Source organism: Anneissia japonica, unplaced genomic scaffold, assembly GCF_011630105.1.
Source record: "Anneissia japonica isolate Jap-2015-1 unplaced genomic scaffold, ASM1163010v1 scaffold288091_len1417266_cov198, whole genome shotgun sequence".
Classification (NCBI taxonomy): Eukaryota; Metazoa; Echinodermata; class Crinoidea; order Comatulida; family Comatulidae; genus Anneissia; species Anneissia japonica.
The window spans coordinates 593414-614912 of record NW_022684833.1 but is presented as its reverse complement, the minus strand read 5'-3'; the positions used below and the strand labels follow the sequence as shown (position 1 = coordinate 614912).

General features: G+C 31.8%; 1 protein-coding gene across 4 annotated transcripts in view; it reads left to right on the top strand.

Moving 5' to 3' along the window:
* Window positions 1-20787, top strand: part of LOC117107685 (putative RNA polymerase II subunit B1 CTD phosphatase rpap2) — a 51574-nt gene extending 30787 nt beyond the window's left edge. For all 4 annotated transcript variants that reach the window (XM_033249426.1, XM_033249418.1, XM_033249434.1 and 1 more), the window contains exon 10: window positions 19170-20787. The gene's annotated coding sequence lies outside the window, so the exon portion shown is untranslated. The remainder of the gene's footprint in view (window positions 1-19169) is intronic.
* The last annotated feature ends 712 nt before the right edge of the window (window positions 20788-21499 follow it).

Below are 21499 nucleotides of genomic sequence, written 5' to 3'. Positions count from 1 at the left end.
GCGAGACTTTTTGTATTACTTGTTTCTCGTACTTATTTTTTGAAATATCATCGGAGGAGGGCAGAATAAAAATTTAAAAAAAAATTTTGTTTTCTTATTTAGCAGATAGTTTTGCCAAAAACATCCAGATGGAGTAGAAAATAAAAATATAATTTTATTGGTGAATGTAAAATACGATGGTTAAATGTTTCAAATTTATATAATTAGGAAGAATTATACATATCTTTTATTTCTTTCTGATATTTTCACTTTTTCGTGGCGGGTGTGCTAATTGGCCAAAAATAAAATTTTATTTTTATTTGAAATGACCAATATTTGCAGTTGGCGGGTTCGCTAAAAAAGGTTTTTTTTACAAACTTGTTTTTTTACAGATCGTCGAAGGAGGGCGGATAAAAAAATAAAAATAAAATGTTGTTTTCTTATTTAGCAAGTGGTTTTGGCAAAAGCATTCAGACAGGGTGGGGGTGGGGTTTGCTGAAGCTGTAAAAACAGTTGGGTTTTGTAAATTTAAAACTTTTTAAGTTTTTTAAATTTAAATTTGCCCATGTGTTAAGAAGTGTAATACAATACACTTTTATTTGAAATATGCTAAAGAAGTTAATAAGTTTTTAATTGTTAAAATTAAAGAAATGTTTAATGTTTTTATTTAAATCGCTTAAAATAAACCATTATCAAACAAAGATACATATAAAAATACCTAGAACAGTGTCACAGCTTGCAATATGAAATGCAAAAAACAGAACATGACATTCCTAGGAACACAATACAAAACAGTGTTTTTTTTAAAAATAAGCTTGATAACTTAACTAAGTTTGTTAATAAATCATCAGGCACTCCTTTTTTTTTATTCCATTGTGTAATTTTCTTGATGGTTTTTTTCTGATCTGTTTACTTCCATTCCTTGTGATCAATAATACTTTAACCAGAAACTCTTTTTTTAATACCTATAAGTTGGATTTTTGCTTTCTATGCCCCATCATTCCACTGCTCTCACAATCAATATTGCACAAATCACTCATTGCGAAAAATGACAGTTATTGAATTCAAAGGTCTGGCCGGATTTATTTTCTACTCCCGAACAAAAAGAGGTACTGGATTTTACAAAATCCAAAATCAATTTGTCAATAAATCCATACTCATGAATATTTAATGTAATCTGGTAGATTTTTTTTCTGCTCTAAGATTAAGAATAGAGAGCATCAACCCAGGAGGCTAAAGCTCCCATGCCCAAATCCAGCATTCTTTTTCCTCCCGCCTTTTTCGACTTACTGACATCTTTTGTACGGTTGCTTGAATTAACTGGACTCCAGTAAACACTCATTGAGTAGTAAGCCTCTAATTTAGTAGCGTGCTACAGAGAGCTCAAGTCCTGTTGTTAATTGCTGAACTTGTTGTTGGTCCTCAGCATTAATAACTTTACACGACACACACATATTGAATGGAGTGTGCCCTTTGCTTTCTTAAGATAGTCGGATAATGCACCAATTAGACACCTAACCATGTTATTACCGAGGCTTTGCATTCTAAGTTGTTGTACAACTACAGTACAATCCACTAAGCCACAGAATAAGGGGCTGTTACATTGGGATACTCGTCTTCGATGATGGGCTCCTATGGCCCATTGTTGAATGACTTCTTCAATAGATTAGTAGCTACTCTGTTTGATACTACTGTAGGTGCTTATATCATCAAGTACTACTAATCTCTGTCTTAGAAGGCTGACAATGGAGATAGTTTTTTTGTTTTAATGTTTCTTTCAAAATCCTAACAATCAATGACAAAGTCTGATCCCTGACCCCTTGATTATCACAATATGTTTGGGAACAATAGATGTATGATGGAATTTAACAACACGGCAATGTCAGGCAAATCCCAAAACCCAAGTGATGCATGCTTTTGTCCCAAAGGCTATTGAATGGGATCTGGACAGAGCATTAGGCAGGGAAAATCGTTACAGCTTTGCGGTTGAATGCAACAGCGAGCGGTTTGTATTGAACTGAGATTTGGACAATCTGCTTTCGATGGTTTGTTGTGTAACAGTGTATGTATATTGATTAGTTCTTCTATCCTACCTTTGTTTTCTGTCTTAATACCAATCATGTCCCTACATGTTTTGGTTTAAGGAACGCTTCTGGTAAACTTGTTTTTTGGAGGATCTGCAGACTTATCGTGCAAGCGGATAAAGAAGATTTACTACTTATACAAGTAACTTCTTGATAGATGACGAGTGTAAAAACAAGTTGTTTTGTATTTGTTTGGCTTCTCAGATCAACATTTATCCGATTGTAGATAGTAGATTCTACTAATTACATATAAGTACATATGTGTGCCCTTCCTTACTTTACTATACAATACAATTATACATTGTTGCCGTTGTACATAAAAAATTGTACAAAGTAATTGACATTGTGCTCCAAATATACCCCAATTTCATAGATCGATGTTTTATAATTCTTTACTTAGACTAATGTGTCATAAATGCAAAACTAAACAGGCATACAAACTATTCATTCCATATTCAATTAGAATCTCTTTGCAAGAAATCAATAAAATTATAAAAGTACATGGCTTCTAACAAGGTAATCAACTTTTATATTTTATGTATATATTATTTCCTTAATAATATTTTTTATACCTTAATGTATCATTTATATATACTGTATTTACTTTATTTGTCAGTGTAATATTATTTTATTCATATGACATTTAAAATAAATGTAATTACACTATATCTAACTCTATAAATTGTTATGTGTGTTTTATATAAAAAATGAACTCCAGTAATATTCTGATCATGACAAAAAAAAATGTCTGATAATGAAAGTGATATTTTTCCTATTTTAAACTTCCAATTGAAAGCTATTAACATCTTCAAATACAAATTGAACAATTCAAAGTGAATTCACATTATAGTATTGTTATGCGAGTGTGTCCACACCTATGTGTGAAAATGATCTGTGATTTGGCTGTATACAGGCATGATGATGTCACATCACACCCATTATATGTGCAAATCACTAGTGTTTGTGTTAGTGTTGTCATTATATGTGCAAATCACTAGTGTTTGTCACATAAAACTTGGTGTGGACAGACCCTTTGAATTAATCCTTTTTAGGTGGCTGTCATGTCTTTGATTTTGTTCTTAAAAGTCTACAAATACCTACAATATTGTCTATTTCTTTTTTTTATATATTATTTTTTTTCTTTTTTAAAAATATATATATATATATATATATATATATATATATTGTGTGTGTGTTCGTACTATCTGTCCATACTATCAAATTGTCTTTGACAAAAAACTATAGAATACCCATTATACTCATGATGTGCCCATATATGGTCATGATGTGATGTCATCATGACCATATTTAGGCATGTCACATGTTTTTGTCAAATGAAAACTTGATAGTCTGGACAGGCCTTTATATTTATTAGTTATTAAATATTTTTATTGATTTTTGTGTGCATAGTAATGAATACTAAATAAAATATTCTATTTAAGAAAAAATTTTAAGTAAAAAAAAATTCATTTAAATATAATATTTTCAGTTTTCTTCTTTTATAAATTATCAAATACGTTTATTAGTTTTTGTTTGCGTAGTAATGAATACTGCTATCATCTTATCTTATGTTGTCTTAATATGTATATCAATTGCATATATAGGCTATATATAGTACCCTAACTTAGTATGTGAGTGCAATTAGAAATAGCAATTATAATTTTATGGTTATAGTGTGTTATTTTTGTAACAACATAAACCATTTCATTTATTTCATCAAATTTATACAAAACAAGTACTGTAAAACACTCTTAAAAAATTACTATAGCATACCCTTGTCGGTGACTAGATATATATAAAGTTAACTTAATTACTGGGTTTTTTTTGTTATACCAATTTATGAAGTCATATTTAAAATACATAGTAAATATAAACTTGTGAAATATACCTACCTGTGCATGTTCCTGTGTACCATGGAAGGTATAAGTTTAAGCCATTGGTCCTGGGTGGAACATGGCCTTTGTGCATTGTTAAAGAAAATATTCAATCAATCAATCAATCAATCATATATACTGTATGCTGCCATTCTAATACACTCTTTGGAAAAGAATAGGGGATTGTCTCCCAGGGTACTGCCCAATATACCACCAGGGGTGGGGATGTGAAGCCTTTTGCAAAGGACTACAGGGACACAGTCCAAAAATCCAAGGTTACTCACTGCTATACAAATTGACTTACTTGTTTACTTTTGTTTTTAACTTGTAGCCAGTACTACCTATTATTCTCTCATACTGTGAAAATGACTTCCAAGTATTTGTTTGTTTACCCCCTATGTTATAATCCACTACGACCTCTGAATATATATAGGTTTTTTTTTGTTTTCTACCTATGTTATAATCCTCTACAACTTCTAAACATTTGGGCAGAGGGTTTAGGCCGTAGCATTATCTCACCAGGACTGTTTTTGGATAAAATTTTGAAAGACAGTTGGAATGCTGGACTGATATCAATTCTTTCCAGGACGGTTGAAACTTAGTTGTTAGTTTTTATGGCAAAACAGGATGGAATTAGTGACCAAACACTATTGATCAGTAAATCCTTTATGAATGTTCACAAATCCGATGCTGTTTTTACCAGAAAATGACCCATGGAGTTGTGTAGCTACAAAAAAAGTGCTTCAATCCAATCCCACAATTTTAAGTTGAATCTCTGGAAATTTTTTCTCATCACCATATAGAAATGACAATACAAACATTATTCATTTATTTTAATTTTATTCTCCATTAAGAAGTTGACTTCTATGAATGAAATGACCTGTACGAAGCATGAGCTCCTGTAGACCAAACCCAGTACTGTTTTGATTTTAATCATGCAAGAAATTTACTCATGATTTATTATTGTTTCCTTTTTTTTTTTTAAAGTGATATAAAAAGAATTTTTTTAGCCCATTGTCTGCCATGGGGAAATAATTTTTTCCCATTTTCCATTGTAGAATTTCCTGCCAACAAATTTGAAAGATACAACATAATGAAAAAACTTGTACATATAATATTTATAGTTTATTGTTATAAAAATATATTTTTAATAATTAGAGATCTTCCTTGAATCTTGTTTTATAAAATCTAATTAGGATGAACCAATGATATGCAAAATTTTCGTTTTTAATTATGCCCAAAAAATTGCTTAAACATGGCTTATATCTGTTCATCCAGGTAAGTGTCTCTCTTATAGACTACCAACCTTACTGCTGATTTGTTTAATTTCCAATACAATTAGTTTTATAGTGTCTACCAGAACTGTCATATTGGCGTCTTCCGTTACAACATATAACACTTGTATATTCGTATATGACTGTCAACGTGTTAAAATTATAAGAAATGATGGAAGTAAGCTACATACAGTGCTGTAGGTATCACTGAAATACATACAAAAATTAATCACAAAAAATATTGTATACAATTCGTCAATCACTCTATTGCTGATGTAAAGTGCCTTAAATGCAATTTACTTTGGAACATTAACCTTAGGTTTTAATACAAAATTTACTGTAATAGATAAAGTACGTTCTACTAAGAATATATTATTTATTTTCTTTTCGTTAAACCAATTACATTTCATCTGAACTGTTTTTTGTTTTTTTTATTAACCTTTTTAATCCATCAGGGTTTGTGTATTTGGATTGGATTTGATACACACCAAACTCATGAAAGTCCAGAGACTTATTTCTATTGGGGTCCTTCTCGTGGTGAATTTGGCAGCACACCGCGAGACAATCACCTACTCTTTTCCGAAGAGTGCACTGCATTATTTGCACACAGCACCAGTGGCCTAAATGTCTCAACCGAAAGATGGTGCGCATTTGAAACTTGCATATCAGCCCACCAGCTGAAACGCAAGAGGAGCAGCCATGGGAAATGAACCGGGGACCTAGAGATCTCCACAGTTCAGTGGACATACAGTGGGTACCACTGAGCTAGCTACTTGTCGATAAAACTGCATATTATTCAATTTGTTAAAAATTCATTTAAGAATTGAGAAATAGCTGTTTGTTTTTAAAATGCTTGCCTTTTACCTTCAAGTTCTTCGCAACAATGTCAGGATTGGACTTTCCACCCAACCAAAATAAAACTCCATTCCCTGAACCTTATAACAAGACTTCTATTATGCAAGGATTTCAAATGAACAGATCAGATTGATCTGTCCTCTTGATTTAAAAATAAAATATTAATATTTTGTTTGTTATATATTTATAAATATGATAATGTCTTTGTATGTTTTCAAACTCATTCAGTTTTTTTAAGAACATCATTAATTTTTTTCATCATTTTTACAAAATTACAAAACATTTGCTAGGGAAGGAGCTAAACAATGTATGTAGATCTTAAAAGAGGGAGGGGGGTCACAGATAAGATTATGTTTTTACTCTCTTAAAAATTATGAAAAGATAGAAAATTTATGACTGCTAAAAAGGTGAAGTTCAGGCCCCATATTTCATTGTAAATTGATGCCTAATACTTATGGTATCATTTCATATCCGAGATGTCTTTATTTTTCGCAAAATCTAGCCGTTAAGATCTCATGTTTCATACCACCAATATGCTCTGTAGATTATCGCATACTTAAAATTCAGTCACAGAGTATTTCATTAATAATAAGCACAAAGCACTGACACAATGATTGATATTTGATGTAACTGACCAAGAGCTAAGTAGTGGAAGCAAAAACTTTAGATTTATCATTATGAATCCATAGAGAAAAAACAGATTGGTTTGCCATTACTACTAGCATTATAATACTTTCTTCCAGTGTCTGCTAATATCATGTAATATAATGTAGTGGAACCTGATATAGTACTAATTATAGCAAAGTCTTAATGTACTTGAAAATAAGATTTGGTGGGAAGGCGCGTAACAGGGGTCCTGGTCGGTGGGGGGGGGTTGGGCGGGGGGGGGGGGGGGGCGGCAAAGGTAATAATTTTCCCGGTAGGTAATTTATCATACCCACCCCACCCCCTCTTCCATATAGAAAACAATACGACACAGCGCTTATCTTATTTATAATATAGGCCACATACTAAATATTAGCATTTTCATCATGATTTTATTTATTACAAACATATTCTTTCACCATCAATACACATTGAGGCCCTTCTTTTAGGTAAAACAATCTATCTTAAATGTTCTTTCTATTTGAGTTGGGACTATCATGTGTTCAATGAACTTAGAAGGCAAAGGAGCACAAACACAAGTTCTCACTCTCAAAAATGCGCGTGAAGCGCGCAATTTTTTATTTTTTTAAAACTGAATATAAGCATTTTCCTTATGGCTTTATTTATTACAAACATATTCTTTCACCATCATTACACATTGAGGCCCTTCTTTTAGGTAAAACGATCTATCTTAAATTTTCTTTCTTGAGTTTGGGACTATTATTTTGTTAATAACTTCGAAGGCTAACCCTAAAAAATCTTTAAAAAATGCACGCGTAACGCACAAACAAATTTTGTGTTTTTAATTCTAATTTCGTCGAAATTGATCAAAACTCTGTAAAATGTGCAATTTTTAGAGGAAACTGACCTACTCTGACAAAAAATATGTGCGAAGCGTGCAAAATTTGAGATTTTTAGGCACTTTCAGGGGGTGAATAGGGCATCTTCAAGGGGTGGGGAGATATTTTCCCCTTGTCCCCCGGTGGTTACGCCACTGCGGAGAATGTTCTTGTCTTTATTTTTCTCCCCTCTTTCTTTTCTCTATTACCCAGCCCGGTACGACGGCTTGGTCAGCCAGGTAAAAACCGCCTGTTACGCCACTGGTGGTGGTGGAAAAAAAATGCCAACATTATTGTTTTTTCCCATTTTTTTTTTGTTTTAACTATTGAAACAGTAAATATATCCATGAACAGGCTAAAGCTGATGAACAAAAGATATCTTCTGTTCATCCACATTAGGCTACTGACAAATAATGGTTAGACTTTCATAATTCACAAATGAGGTAGATGTAAAACAAAAAACTATTAACTGAAATGTAGTATGAACATTGGTAGTACAGTAGAACCCCTCCTTTGATTGAGACACCCCTGTTAAGGAGACACCTGTAATGGGACACTTTTTCAGCTTGAAACAAGTGAAAGTATATCTTCTAACACTACAGCCAACCTTTTTTCAGGACACACTTTTTTGATCCCGACATTGACTCCTAATAGACGTTCTACTGTAGTGGCAATTGTTGATGGTTTCTACTACGGTACATCTACCTGTTATGGAACCAATGCCAATCTTTGTATGCTTAAATAAGGTTCTTAAAAAATGAAATTACAATCTGGGAAAATCCTCAATTATTAAAACTTTTTTCATAATTATAAATTTTCATTAAAAGCGTAAAATGTTTTATTTACTAACAATGAGACACATACCACAAAAAACCTTTAAACATTAAACTAAGCGGTAAACTACTCATTAAAACGTATCAAACTTAAATGACAAGCGACTTGTAATTGTATAGTTTGCCTTGCTTTGTTATCTGTTACCGGTACCTATTATTGTCTTCTGGTTCTTGAATGTTGTTTATCCCTTGTTGAGGAACCATTAGGAACTGATCCCTGGATCTTGATTGGCTATCCTATCGTCTCATTTTCAGGGGTCCCAAGTTTCTCGCCAGTTGTAGCAGTCTCCTGGTAATTGGAACGGCCTCCCGCACCCCAGCAACCAGACTAGAATCTCCAAGAAAATAACCCATCTCTTGCAAATTCAATAAATCTGCATCTTTTTACTACTACTTTTACTACCCCTTATCGTTGTCAGTGTTGATGGGCATCACCATAAGCAACAAAACAAAATTAGATGTGCTAAGAAAGGCTGTTTAAACAAAGCTCCTGGAAATGACTTCTTTCACTTGGGACCCATGGATATTTGCTATTCCTGTTAGAGTATATGAAATACAATATTATTGTTGTAGTTTTCAATTGACAGCATTTGAAAATATATTAAAATATTGGATTTATTTTTCAAGTTTATTCTCTCAACATAGACATATATATCTTTAATACATTTGAGTTTTAGTTTTAATTACCCTTTTCTTATCTATTATTGGTAAAAATGCATTTATATAGCTGTCTTAGAACAATAATATTTAAACAGATAATGTTGATGAGGTAGCACTCTGAGACTAACTTTAAAGATGTCATTTTATTTGACACAAGCTTTCGTTGGCAGTCAATGCCAGCTTCATCACCAAAGCTTGTGTTAAATAAAATTACATCTTTAAAGTTAGTCTCAGAGTGCTGCCTCTTCATGACATGTTATCAGTATTATTTATTATTGTATTGTGGGTTACAACCCAATGTTTGCATGTTTCTTATTGGTTAATTTATTATTTTATTTTATTTTATTATATTGTTTTCCATCTAACAGCAACAAAATTTGTCACAGAATTAAAATTAAAATAATAAGTTATACATACATAGATTTAAACAGAGTTACATTGAAATCAATTTTGCAAAAGTAGTAAAAGTTAAAGGTGTAGAAATTCATTTAGTAAAAAGTGAAAACTCCTACAAAAAACATTGACCCTGTTGAATGGTGCATGCTGTAAATTGGTTCTTGAGATGAAACATTTTACAGTACACAATTGTTTTCTTTTGTATGAATCTTGTTAAATGTATTTTTATTTCTTTAAGGAAGGCTAAACACTAATACTGTTCAAATAATCAAGTCCTTCTTACCAAGAGTCATTATTAGGTCTGGTAGCAGAGCTAATTAGCTTGCTGACAGATGTATATCTGACTGGATATGCACAGTAATAAAATATACAAATATACATGAACAAAACAATAAATATTAAAGAATCTGATTGGATACAAATAAACACTGTATGCAAATATTTAATTAAGCTATTCAAATATTGAATTTATTTCTAAGTTTATTCACTCAGCACAGACAAATTTATCTTTCTTTAAGTCTTCAATTTTTTTGGTTATTCTTAATCCTCGATGCTAAGCAGGAGGAGGAGGCGGCTATATACTGAAGCAAACTTAAATTTTTTTAAAAATTCTGCACATTTTCCTTGAATGATATATATATAATATATAAAGTAATAGGATACACTTGGAATCTTCTGTATGAACAAAATTAATATATTTAATATATATTTAAGACAGGGGATTTTGCTGATTACAATTCTATAGTCAGAACTCTTCATCTTAAATGTCCCTCTGCGCCATTGAAGTACAGCTCATGAGACTAGTTTTCTGTAATATTTTAGTTACTGAAATTAATCACACACAAATGACTTTATAATGCTAATATTCAACTGATTTTCATCGTGTTTATACTCTGTGATTTGTCATTAGCATGATTCTGCTATTAACTGGCTTTTAATTAAGCCATATAGTCAGCCATGCAGAATCAGATGATTCTCAAACGGTCTGATTCGGTAAAATCGTCATCCTTTGTTCGTAACCGCTCCACATTGATGGTCATTAGTACAACATTGATTGAATTTTTAAGTTCGCATCATAAAGCAACCTGTGTTCTTAGATTTGATTAGATTTTTACATTTCATATTAATATCGATGCTTGATATCATAACAAAAAGATATTAATTTACAATTTGTCCTTAAACTTGAGACCACCTTTGAGACCTGAAAATGTGGGGTGGTCTTAAGCTTTAGTCTCCAAGTAGAGGGTTGGCTTTGTTTTGAAAGATAGAAAATTTTTATTATGTTCTTTAAAAAATTGATCTCAAATTTGAGGGGTCTTGGAATTAGGAGGGGTCTTGAATCGGAGGGTGTGTAGCTAGTAGTTATATCTTTATTTTAATTTTTAAAAACTTGTCACCTAATTGGTGCTGTTTTTCAAGACTGTATACAGGTATCATATTATTATACCAGATACAGAAAGTTAAAATTAACACTTGCTTGCTTGTAACTGTTTAAAAGATAAAAGTGATTATTAGGTTAGCTACCTGTGGTTGTTACTGGCAACAAATTAACTCGACATGTAATTATAAAGCGAATGAAAACCCTAATAAAGTTGTTTTACTTTCCACCCAATGCCATGCAGAAAATGAGGCCTACTTGAAGGTACAATCGGTAACTGATTGGTAGTACTGCAAAAGAGCCTGATAGAAGCAACTTCCTTCAGGTCTTGTTGCAACTGAAGTCTCTAAATTCCAGCCCCATTTCAACTACACACTCTATGTGTATTTAAAAACAAAAATGACTGTTGTAATATTGTGGTATGCCACTCTCACAAACTACTTTGAAAGTAGCATCATCCAGATGCCAAACATTATGTGATTGGCTACCGTATATCTTAATGAAGATGGTTAATTGATCCAGTACCCGTACCTTGTGTGCACTAAACCGTGCCAGTCCCTTAGGTGTGTGCTCTATTCTTTTACTGCTATCCTAGTTTCACAGCCGCCGGGCTGATATTTTAGTTAACTATAGAACACCCAAACGTATGGGGCAGCTCCATTCTGGAAGAGACGTTTGAGGCAATTGATCCCGTGTGTACAATTCACACTTAGAGAAAAGACGATGTGATTGTCTCCCGTTGTGCAGACTAATAACTGCCAACCTTGGAACTCATAAGTGTTAATCTGTGTTAGTCTAGTAAAACATGTAAAACTCAAAAATTTAATTAAAAGATTTAATTAATTGCTCATTTAACAGAATCAATAAATATCTACTTGTGATGAAACAAAATTGAGTTTTTGCATTTTTTGGAACTAAAATCCTTAAAGCCAGGCTGCGGAGGAAATTTTTTATTTGATATGTTCTTAATGTATCATCTTTTTTGTTTTTGTATTTTGTATTTTTGTGTCATAAGTGCCAGGTAAAATTAGTAATGAATTGAAAGCATTATCTATAGACAATACCTTTCTACTTTTAAGTTAGTTATTAAGCTCTCTTATTAAGAAACAGTTGTATGTATTGTTATTTTATCTGGAAATAAGTATAATTAAAGTGTGGAAATGAATGTAATTAAAGTGTTGAAAATTAAAGAGCACTTGAAGGCTTAATTGTTTCTTAATAAGTAAATTAAGGGGCTGCTTCATCAAAATCTTAATGCCTTTTCTTTCACAGTTTAGTAAAAAAAAATCCTAGGTTGATAAGGTTAAATCACTCAAATTCTCTGTATGTTTTTCATAATTACTAATTAAAATGTTTTAAGGAAGTGCATAAAGCAGTCTTTTGGTCTATTTTCACCAAAAAAGAAAGAGTAAAAAACATCAGATAGTGGACTATCTATATTATTAGTGGAGTTGAATAGCTTGGTGGTTAAGATGCTTGCTTTCCAATCCCAGGGTCCTGGGTTCAATTCCTGCCAGTTGCAGGATTTTTTCTCATGACATAAACAACTCAACTCCCTAAATCTCATATTGAGATTTAGTTTGTGTAAAGCATCGTGTGTGTATGTTTGTCTTGTGTAAGGGATTGTCACCTACAAGTAGGACAGTGATATATATTCGCTATTGGCAATCCTTGGCACATGTGTTGTGTGCCTAAAGAAAGAATAATAATAATAATAATAATAATTATGACACCATCTTAGATAAAATTAGCAATTCTAATGACTTTAAGTCGTTGATCAAGTTTTTAATCAATAATAATATTTTTTAATATTTTTATTTTGTAATTGTGTTTGATAACTGCCAGCTTTATTTGGTAAAGTTGAAAAATTGCAAATGGCAAATTGGTTCTAAATAACTAAATTAACTGGCAAACTGGTGCTGAAGATTTTTGACTCAGTTTAGATAGCCAAAAAATATCTTGGTTTAATTAAATTTTAATTATTCAGATGATGAGAATATTCCTGTAAAGAATGTTTGTATATAAAAGAGCATAAAGCAATCATTTATACACAATGCTTTGATGCATGTAATTACCTTCCACTGAATTTTCAAAGTATAAAATATAATAACAAGTATATTAATATTATACAGTTAGTCTACTTTTTCCTGAGCTTGTAAGTGACTCCGCTTATCCATTTAAAACTCTGCAAAAGTTTTTCCTTCTCTGAAGCCTCTGTAAATTAACGAAATCATCCGATCATCTCTCAAGTGTTTGCCATCCCCATCGCCGTTAACTCTAAGAGTTTCCGAGATCTTCTCGTAGTTTATCCTTTCCACTTGTCCAGGGCTATACTTCAAGATTTCTTTAGAGGTATTGGCATTTCAACTTTGCCCCATACCTTGGATATTGTTCTAAAACTCCCACAAAAAGACTATGTAAATACATGCCTTTGGGGGAAAAGTGCATATTGCAGGCCCAGTTCTGACTGGTCTGTTGTTAAGTTTGATTTGTAAAAAAATAGTATTAAAATCTCATTAGTTTATATTAAATTAATTCATTATGTATATAAAAACAAATTGTTATCCTACACAATCTTTTTTAACTGGGTATTAATAAATTGCATTATAGAGCCCCTCTAAGAAATTATCAGTCTTTCGGTTAAGCCTATATTTAAAAATAAAATATTGAGAAATACATGTTTTGTTTTATGAGGTATACAGTGATAAGTATTTTAGTGTTCAAAAATAAACTCTTTGTATTCATTGAGAGAGAAGAGAGAGCCATCTAGAAATAGATGCACCAGAGGGTTAACCGTATTTTTTAACACTTACTGAGTAATGAAATGTTAAGCTATTTATTATGGAAAAATGAAGTGACAGAATACTATGATATGCGGAACATAAACTGTTACTGCAACTGACCTCGATTTCCAAGTTCTTCATCATAAAACTGTTGGGGGAAAAATGTAAGCGAATTGTTGTTTGGCTTTTAATGTAAATACCACTTGTCTGTTTCTCTGATCAGACCGCGAATCATTCTAGAAAAAAAAAGGCCCAACAGATACTGTCAATTAACTTGTTATCAAATCCATTACTGCTGAACCAGAGTAACCACATAAAATCACGCTCCATCAAGTCTTGCATGTTATATTCGCTATCAATCACATCTATCGTTCTCTCTGCATCACTGGTGCACGGTACTGTGCAAAGTATATATATCGTCAGCCAGATTGCAAAGCTTTTCTCTTCATCAAATCGTAATCTCACTTCATTTAGCGCGCGTGGTTGACCAGGGAGTCGTGTAGTCAACGGCGCGGAACAGCATCTTATGCATGTGACACATATTCATGCGGTAATGAAATCGTAAACTAAGCAACTTGGCTGTACCATCATCTTGCTGTCTCAATGCCTGCTTGATTACTACCTTGAAGTGTCCTCACTTTAGGTGTCAGATAAAAGAGATTTTAGATGGCTAGGTAAAAAAATCATTGAATTTTTCTCATTGTCGATGTCTTAATCAAGGCACGGAGTTTATGCATCTGATAATTGAAAGATTTTTGTAACAGAAAACAAGAAATCAGTGTAAATTGAAAATGCTCCAACCTGTGTCAAATTAAAAATGATTTAATCTGTTTAAAGAATCAATTCAGTAATTAAATTGAATGTGTCTTATTTGGGGTTTTCCACATGCAGTTTTGTGCTTTTTTGTCTTGTACTTAATCCAAAGGAGGAAGTCGTTAGTTTTATTTTTCAGATGATCAGAGGGGTTTTGCTTAAAAGTTTCTTAATGCCAGTTCATCATTGGAGTACAAGTTCAAAATTAATTGTTTTTATAATTTTACATACCAGTACTTGTTTGTTGTCTCTCCTTAAATCTTTGTAAGGCTACTACACCATACTGTACTATAGCATAGGAGACAGCAATAAATATTACAGCACTACAGAACATAATAAGAATATTGCTGTCTTTCTTCTAATAAGGTACAATCTTTACTTACTCTCTTTAATAGAGGTGGTGAGCATTGCTATGTCAATTTTAACTGGTGATCATAATGATCGTACTGAAGAATTTGAACTTTGTCACAGAATCTGTCATATCGTTATAAATTATGATATTACTATGTGTAAATGCTGTATTGTTTAATTCAAGAGAATTATTATTGTGCCAATTAGTAAGGTTCTTCACGTTTTCATACTGTATTTATTTGAATAAATGCCCAGGGGTTTTGAGGGAGTGTTAATTGGAGTGGGCATGTATGTTTTTTTTTTTTTGGCCTAAAATGGATATCTATAGTGCTCAAATAAACGCCCCTTAATTTCAATGTAAGTGTGGATCCACTCGTACTGTGAAAATGTGTTATTGCCTGATCATAAAGACTAACCATGTTAGAAATATGTAATTCTACTGGAGTAGAACACTAATGTGTTGAGAATGATGTTGTTTCCATTAAATTTGGGGGGGGGGGTTGGTGTTCATTCAAAAGGGGGTATTTAAAGTGGGGCATATATTTGAATAAATATGGTAAATATTAAGAATGTTTTCATCATAAATGTTACCAACAAGACATGTATCATCAAGACACATGTACCTTGACCAGAACCCATGTGGGGCCTGCCACTTGACCCCACTGGCTTGCCTAGATAGAAGGGATGGGAAAACTGGACAGTGTATCTCTATTATTGGTTAGATTATAAATCTTTGGCATATACATTTGTGTTTTTTCAATGAATTTTATAAACCTAATTGCATAATATTCATGACTTCTGTTACAAATAGACAGATTATAATTTTTAATTTTTTAAAATGTATTTGTATTTAAAAAGCATTATTAATTGAATTCAAATTAAATATGTAATTTTCTCATATAGTGTTATATATAGTTATTTTTTAGCTCTACAGCAAAATTAGAAGTGGGATTAAAAGAAATCAGTAGATTAAATCACCATCAGGTAAAAAAAAAAAAAAAAACAACTACCAAGATATTAGTTTGCACTTTTCCTTTTATATATTATATTATTAATATTGTATAAGGTATTGTTTGTAGGTTTCATATTGTGTTCCTTGGCAACACCCTAAGCCTTTTATCAGCATATTCATTGTATAGTGTTAAGATTGGTTTTATTCATTCATTTTTATTGGCGTAATTTGCTGCCTCTCAATTGCAATCTGGATTTAATGCTTTTGCATAATTCACTTGCGTTTGAATCATATTTGACACATCACGGATCAACGAGACACCTATTCGATAGACCAGCTCGTATACTTGACTATCGACAGTCAGCTTCTCAGAGAATTCATATTATAGGCGATGCAAAAAGACCAACTAATGAAGACAATTATCTTGTCCTACACACCGAAACTGACACAAATCGTGTCACGTTGGGCAATCGTTAAAAACAATGCGAGTCAATTTAGCTCAAATCGAATACAGAATTTTCACAGGTTTGTTCTACAGCTGTGAATTACGAAATGAAAAACTCTCTGATAGTGATGTTAAACCAGCTAAATATTGTATGTAGATGAATGGTTAATAGCCTCTTTGGTCATTTCAGGATATTGTGTTGGGGATTGGGATTGAACAGTGACGCTTATTCATATATTAATAAAGAAGTATATAACTTAAGCCTATTTGATTTGAGGCAGGATTTTTCAGAGCGTAGCATTTTTTTGATTTCAGAATTACAAATAAGAATTGATATAGATTGTGAAAGACTTCTGCAAACGGATATCACACAAGATATTAAACTCAAATATCAACTTGGGATATAATATCTTCAACATTACAGATTTATTAATATAAAATTTGAAAAAAAAATATTGCAATGAATATAATGCAATGTATTCAAATCAAATATCATATCATTTCCAGCATTAAATAATAATTTATAAATATTAAATCTGAATGACATTTACATGTATATCAAATGTATATAAGAATATGTCTCAGAATCACAAATAATAATAATAATTAATAATATATCTTAATGACTATTGGAAACAAATGTCACATAAGTTATTCAACATAAATGTCATCTCAAAGAAGAGCTCAAAATATCTCCCTACGTTTTTTTTATGTATGCAAACATCTGCTGGCCTTGAGAATCTATATTGAATAGTTTAATGTCACTTTTTTGTTTTAACTGCTCAAGGTTTTGTCAAACCTATCAACATTCACTAATGGATTATTTTGGTTTTTAACATTCTTTATATACTTTCATCTCTTTAAACTATTTCAAAATTAATATTGTTATTATCTTCCACTGAGATTTAGTAAATACTCAAGAAAAATAGATTAAAACAACATTATTCTAGTCAGATGACAATAATTTCTCATTTTCGTCCTATGAGAGGATGTTTGATGAATCTAAGGCGATCTTTCCCTTCTACTCTCTCGCTTCGTTACTAAATTGGTCACGCACTGCCGAGCACTGCGGTCTCGCACTCGTTATTCCGAAGACTTAATTTTCTCCATTCCTTAGGGGCGGATTTGGAACAAGTTGTGGTTATGATTTTGCCTTGCCTATTAATCATAACGGCAGTCAATTCATTACTGCTCGTCTTGCAATTGGCTTAGCATAATATCTACAAACCTGAGGCCTTTTTTTGTTCAAGCCTAAGAATACGGTAAAATAGATTTTGGTTTCTAATGAGAAAAGGAGAAGAGGACTGGCTCGGCTATTTGAGGATTGAGTTGTTAGCTATGTGTATCCTGGGGTAAAACTTTAATTAGCAGAATTGGTGTCTACTAATGTAAGGGGTGAAATCCAGATGTGTTAGGTATTGATCTAATTGGGTACATCAAACTGTTTATGGATATACAAATTTGTTTTATTAATAATGATAATGGTAATAATAATAGTAATAATTTGAATAATATTGAGAATAATAATAATAATAATAATAATAATAATAATAGTAATAATAATAATAATTTATTCAATTCAATTTTAAGTAATCTTTATTACAATTTGCAAACAAATTGAAGTTTGACAATCAAACTAAAAAAAAAACCCAGAAAAACAGGAAAAATATGAGACAGTTATTAATTTAAACATTCCTTTTTTGAATGATAATATATATATGAAAATAATAATGATGATAATAATTGTAAAAATGATGATAAAATAATGATATTATTGATAATAATGGTAATTATTATTAGTATTACTTATTATTGTTGTTATTGTTTTTTTTTATTATTATTATTATACTGGGTGTCTTTATTATCTTCTCATCATCTTTTTTTCAGCATTGTCCAGTGTCATTTCTTTTTTCACATGAACAATGTTGTTTTTTTTTGTGTGTCCTGGATACTTATACATTTTCAGCAATCCCAAAAGACTTAAATGTTTACAAACTATGGTGATCATTTTCAAAGATTCGTCTAGATTACATTACCAAAAGTTAATTAACAAGATCAGTCTTAATTCTTAATTGAACCAGTGATTGATCAGCGATTATGTGTGCGTCATTAAACCCTCTGGTTACACAGTGATCATGCATTTCGCTGTTGTATTGTGTTTTTTATTTCCCCAATGGAATGTTCTTTATCCATTGATCGTTTGCGTAAACCTACTTGTCGATATTTTTATCAATAAAAATCCAATCTTATAATTTATTATCTTCAATTGTTATTCTAAGAATATGTTGTCTATGTTCAGATAAATTAATTGAAATATAAAATTCAATAATTGAAATTGGTTACTGTGTATATTTTAGTAAGTTGTTAGCTTTTTACTAAACATTAACAGTTGTGTAAATAATTAGAGGGTCCTCACATTAGTATATTAATTCCAACAATGCCTCTTTGCCGGTTATCTTTCTATAATTTGACATTGGTTGGTATCTCATTGATGTAAATTCTCCTGTAAGGAATGCCAAGGAATTTTATTTTGCCACTGCTGTTGTATTGTGTTTTTTATTTCCCCAATGGAATGTTCTTTATCCATTGATCGTTTGCGTAAACCTACTTGTCGATATTTTTATCAATAAAAATCCAATCTTATAATTTATTATCTTCAATTGTTATTCTAAGGATATGTTGTCTATGTTCAGATAAATTAATTGAAATATAAAATTCAATAATCGAAATTTGTTACTGTGTATATTTTAGTAAGTTGTTAGCTTTTTACTAAACATTAACAGTTGTGTAAATAATTAGAGGGTCCTCACATTAGTATATTAATTCCAACAATGCCTCTTTGCCGGTTATCTTTCTATTATTTGACATTGGTTGGTATCTCATTGATGTAAATTCTCCTGTAAGGAATGCCAAGGAATTTTATTTTGCCACTATTTTTATATATTTTTTATTGAATAAAATATATATATATATATATCATTTCAGTTTGATATTTTTTTACCTTACAGGTTGAGTCGTAAAAATGAAGTTCTTTTGTCAGCCATAACATCCCAACATGGAGTAAAGTTCCTCTCGGCCATGTTGAAGAAAGTTAATATTGAGTTCAGAGAATTGGAAGATTTTGTTGAATCCTTCTCAACAAATAAACAAGGTTTACAAAGTTCTGAATAAGTGGTAGATATGATGTGTACTAGAATATAAAGTGGTATTGTGTTGTGATTTTACTTTTAGAGCAATAATTTGCTAGCAAGAACATTGATTTGATTGGTGGAAGTGGAGCATTGCTATCGCCTAGAAAAGTACTATCATTTAACGTGACAGTGCTTTTTTCTCCAGGAATTTATGAACTATCATTCAACTTACCTCATAGGGGTGATGGTTGAAGTTATTACCCGCTTTTTAACCAATCAGATGCCTGGAATCCAGGATTACTTTGCATGATGTGAACAAACTGCACAACCACACACAAACCAAGATTGCTTCAAGATCTACCTTTACCCCTTTATCTTTTATTAACAGCTTTATAAATATTTTATTAATGACTTCTCTATACATATCTTATTAATAAGTTCGATATATCTTTTTACTCAGCCAATATCAAACCAATGCTGAGGGAATTTTACTCAACCCTTTAAAGATTGTTATTACTAGGAAGCTGTAAATGGATTTTCAATTTGATAAAATTAAAATCTGTAAAATTTATCATTTAGTTTCTCGCACTATGATCATAATTATTGTTATAATTGAAATCAATATTTAACTATCTACCAAAATTTTTACAGAGCTGTTTTCGTAGATGATGAAAGAGTGTTTCGTTTATTTTAAGATCAAACTGCTGAATCTTGTTCAGACAGTGTGTTCAATATAAACATTATTTTTCAATTACCAATATTACTGGTCTTTTTTTTTTTTTTTAATTATAAAAAAATGTGGTTTACTACTTTCACCTAGTTGCCTGTGGAACTCCAACATCAATCAGAAAAGAATTGCCATGTGAATAGCAATCTATATGGGCGTCAAGTCTTAAGTCCCAGAGTTATTATTAAGATAATAGTACAACAAAAGGTGGGAGATTTTAATTTTTTCTCTTGTCCATCTGTCTTTTTACATGCCAAAAAATGGCCATCACAGTTACACAAGAGCACCACCGCACCAGAATTGGTTCCAGTGGTATTTTGTGTTTCTTATTTTAAAGCAGAATATCAAGAAATCTAGTGCCCCCAAACAGCTTCAATTTAAAAAATTCAAATGGCTGCTATATTATTATTCTTATCAGAACTTATGGTTGTGTGTTGTTGGTGCATTGGAACAGTACATTTATACTAATTTCTTTTGCATCCAACATCAAGTAAATTACCAATTACAGGACTGAATGATGCCTTATGAACTAATAAGAGGCTTAAGGACTGAAATTTGTGTTTATTTGTAAAGAAGGAATTAAACCCCAGACCCAGGGATTAGAAGGCAATCATCTTAACTACCAAGCAGTGGTGGCACCAGCGGGGGATGGGGCAGGGGGAGGGGGGGCATTTGCCCATCTGTCGGACAGGCCTGGACCCCTACTGTCGTCTGATGAATGACTAGGTCGTCGGACCAAAAATAAAAAAGAATTATGATTTTCCTATCCAAATAATGCTATTTTGATTGCCAATCAAATCTGTCTCTTATACACATCTAGATGTGTATAAGAGACAGGAGGGTGGGCATTTGCCCATCTGTCGGACAGGCCTGGACCCCTACTGTCGTCTGATGAATGACTAGGTCGTCGGACCAAAAATAAAAAAGAATTATGATTTTCCTATCCAAATAATGCTATTTTGATTGCCAATCCCAAATATTGTGGTCTAAAAGCACATATAGGACCAAATTAAGCCATAAAAACTCTCCCCCTGAACCCTAACAGGATTTTTTTTATTCCAGACCGTCGACTGAGGCTCCGTGGTCGCCTTGGTTCGGACCTCCTCCGTCGGACACGTCGGATCCCTTGTCGGCACGTTTCTGGTGGCACCAAGCTTATTCAACTCCACTTCAGTAAAATCTCAGAAGTTTAGTTTTTATATTTTAGGTTTGAATACATGAGTTAGCATGCTAGTACAGTATTTTCATTTCTTTTTTATTATTTTTCTTGACAATTTTATAGATTGACCATCAATTGAATGTTTTTTTAAATATATAACCTTATACTTATTAAATTTTACTATGATGTGTATAAATATCATTAAAGTTTAAGAGCTGATGCTGACAATGTTTTTAAAAACAATAGGTTTTTTTTATACCTTGTTTAGCGAACCCACCGCCTGCCAATAATGATGATTTTAAATAAAAATATAATTTTATT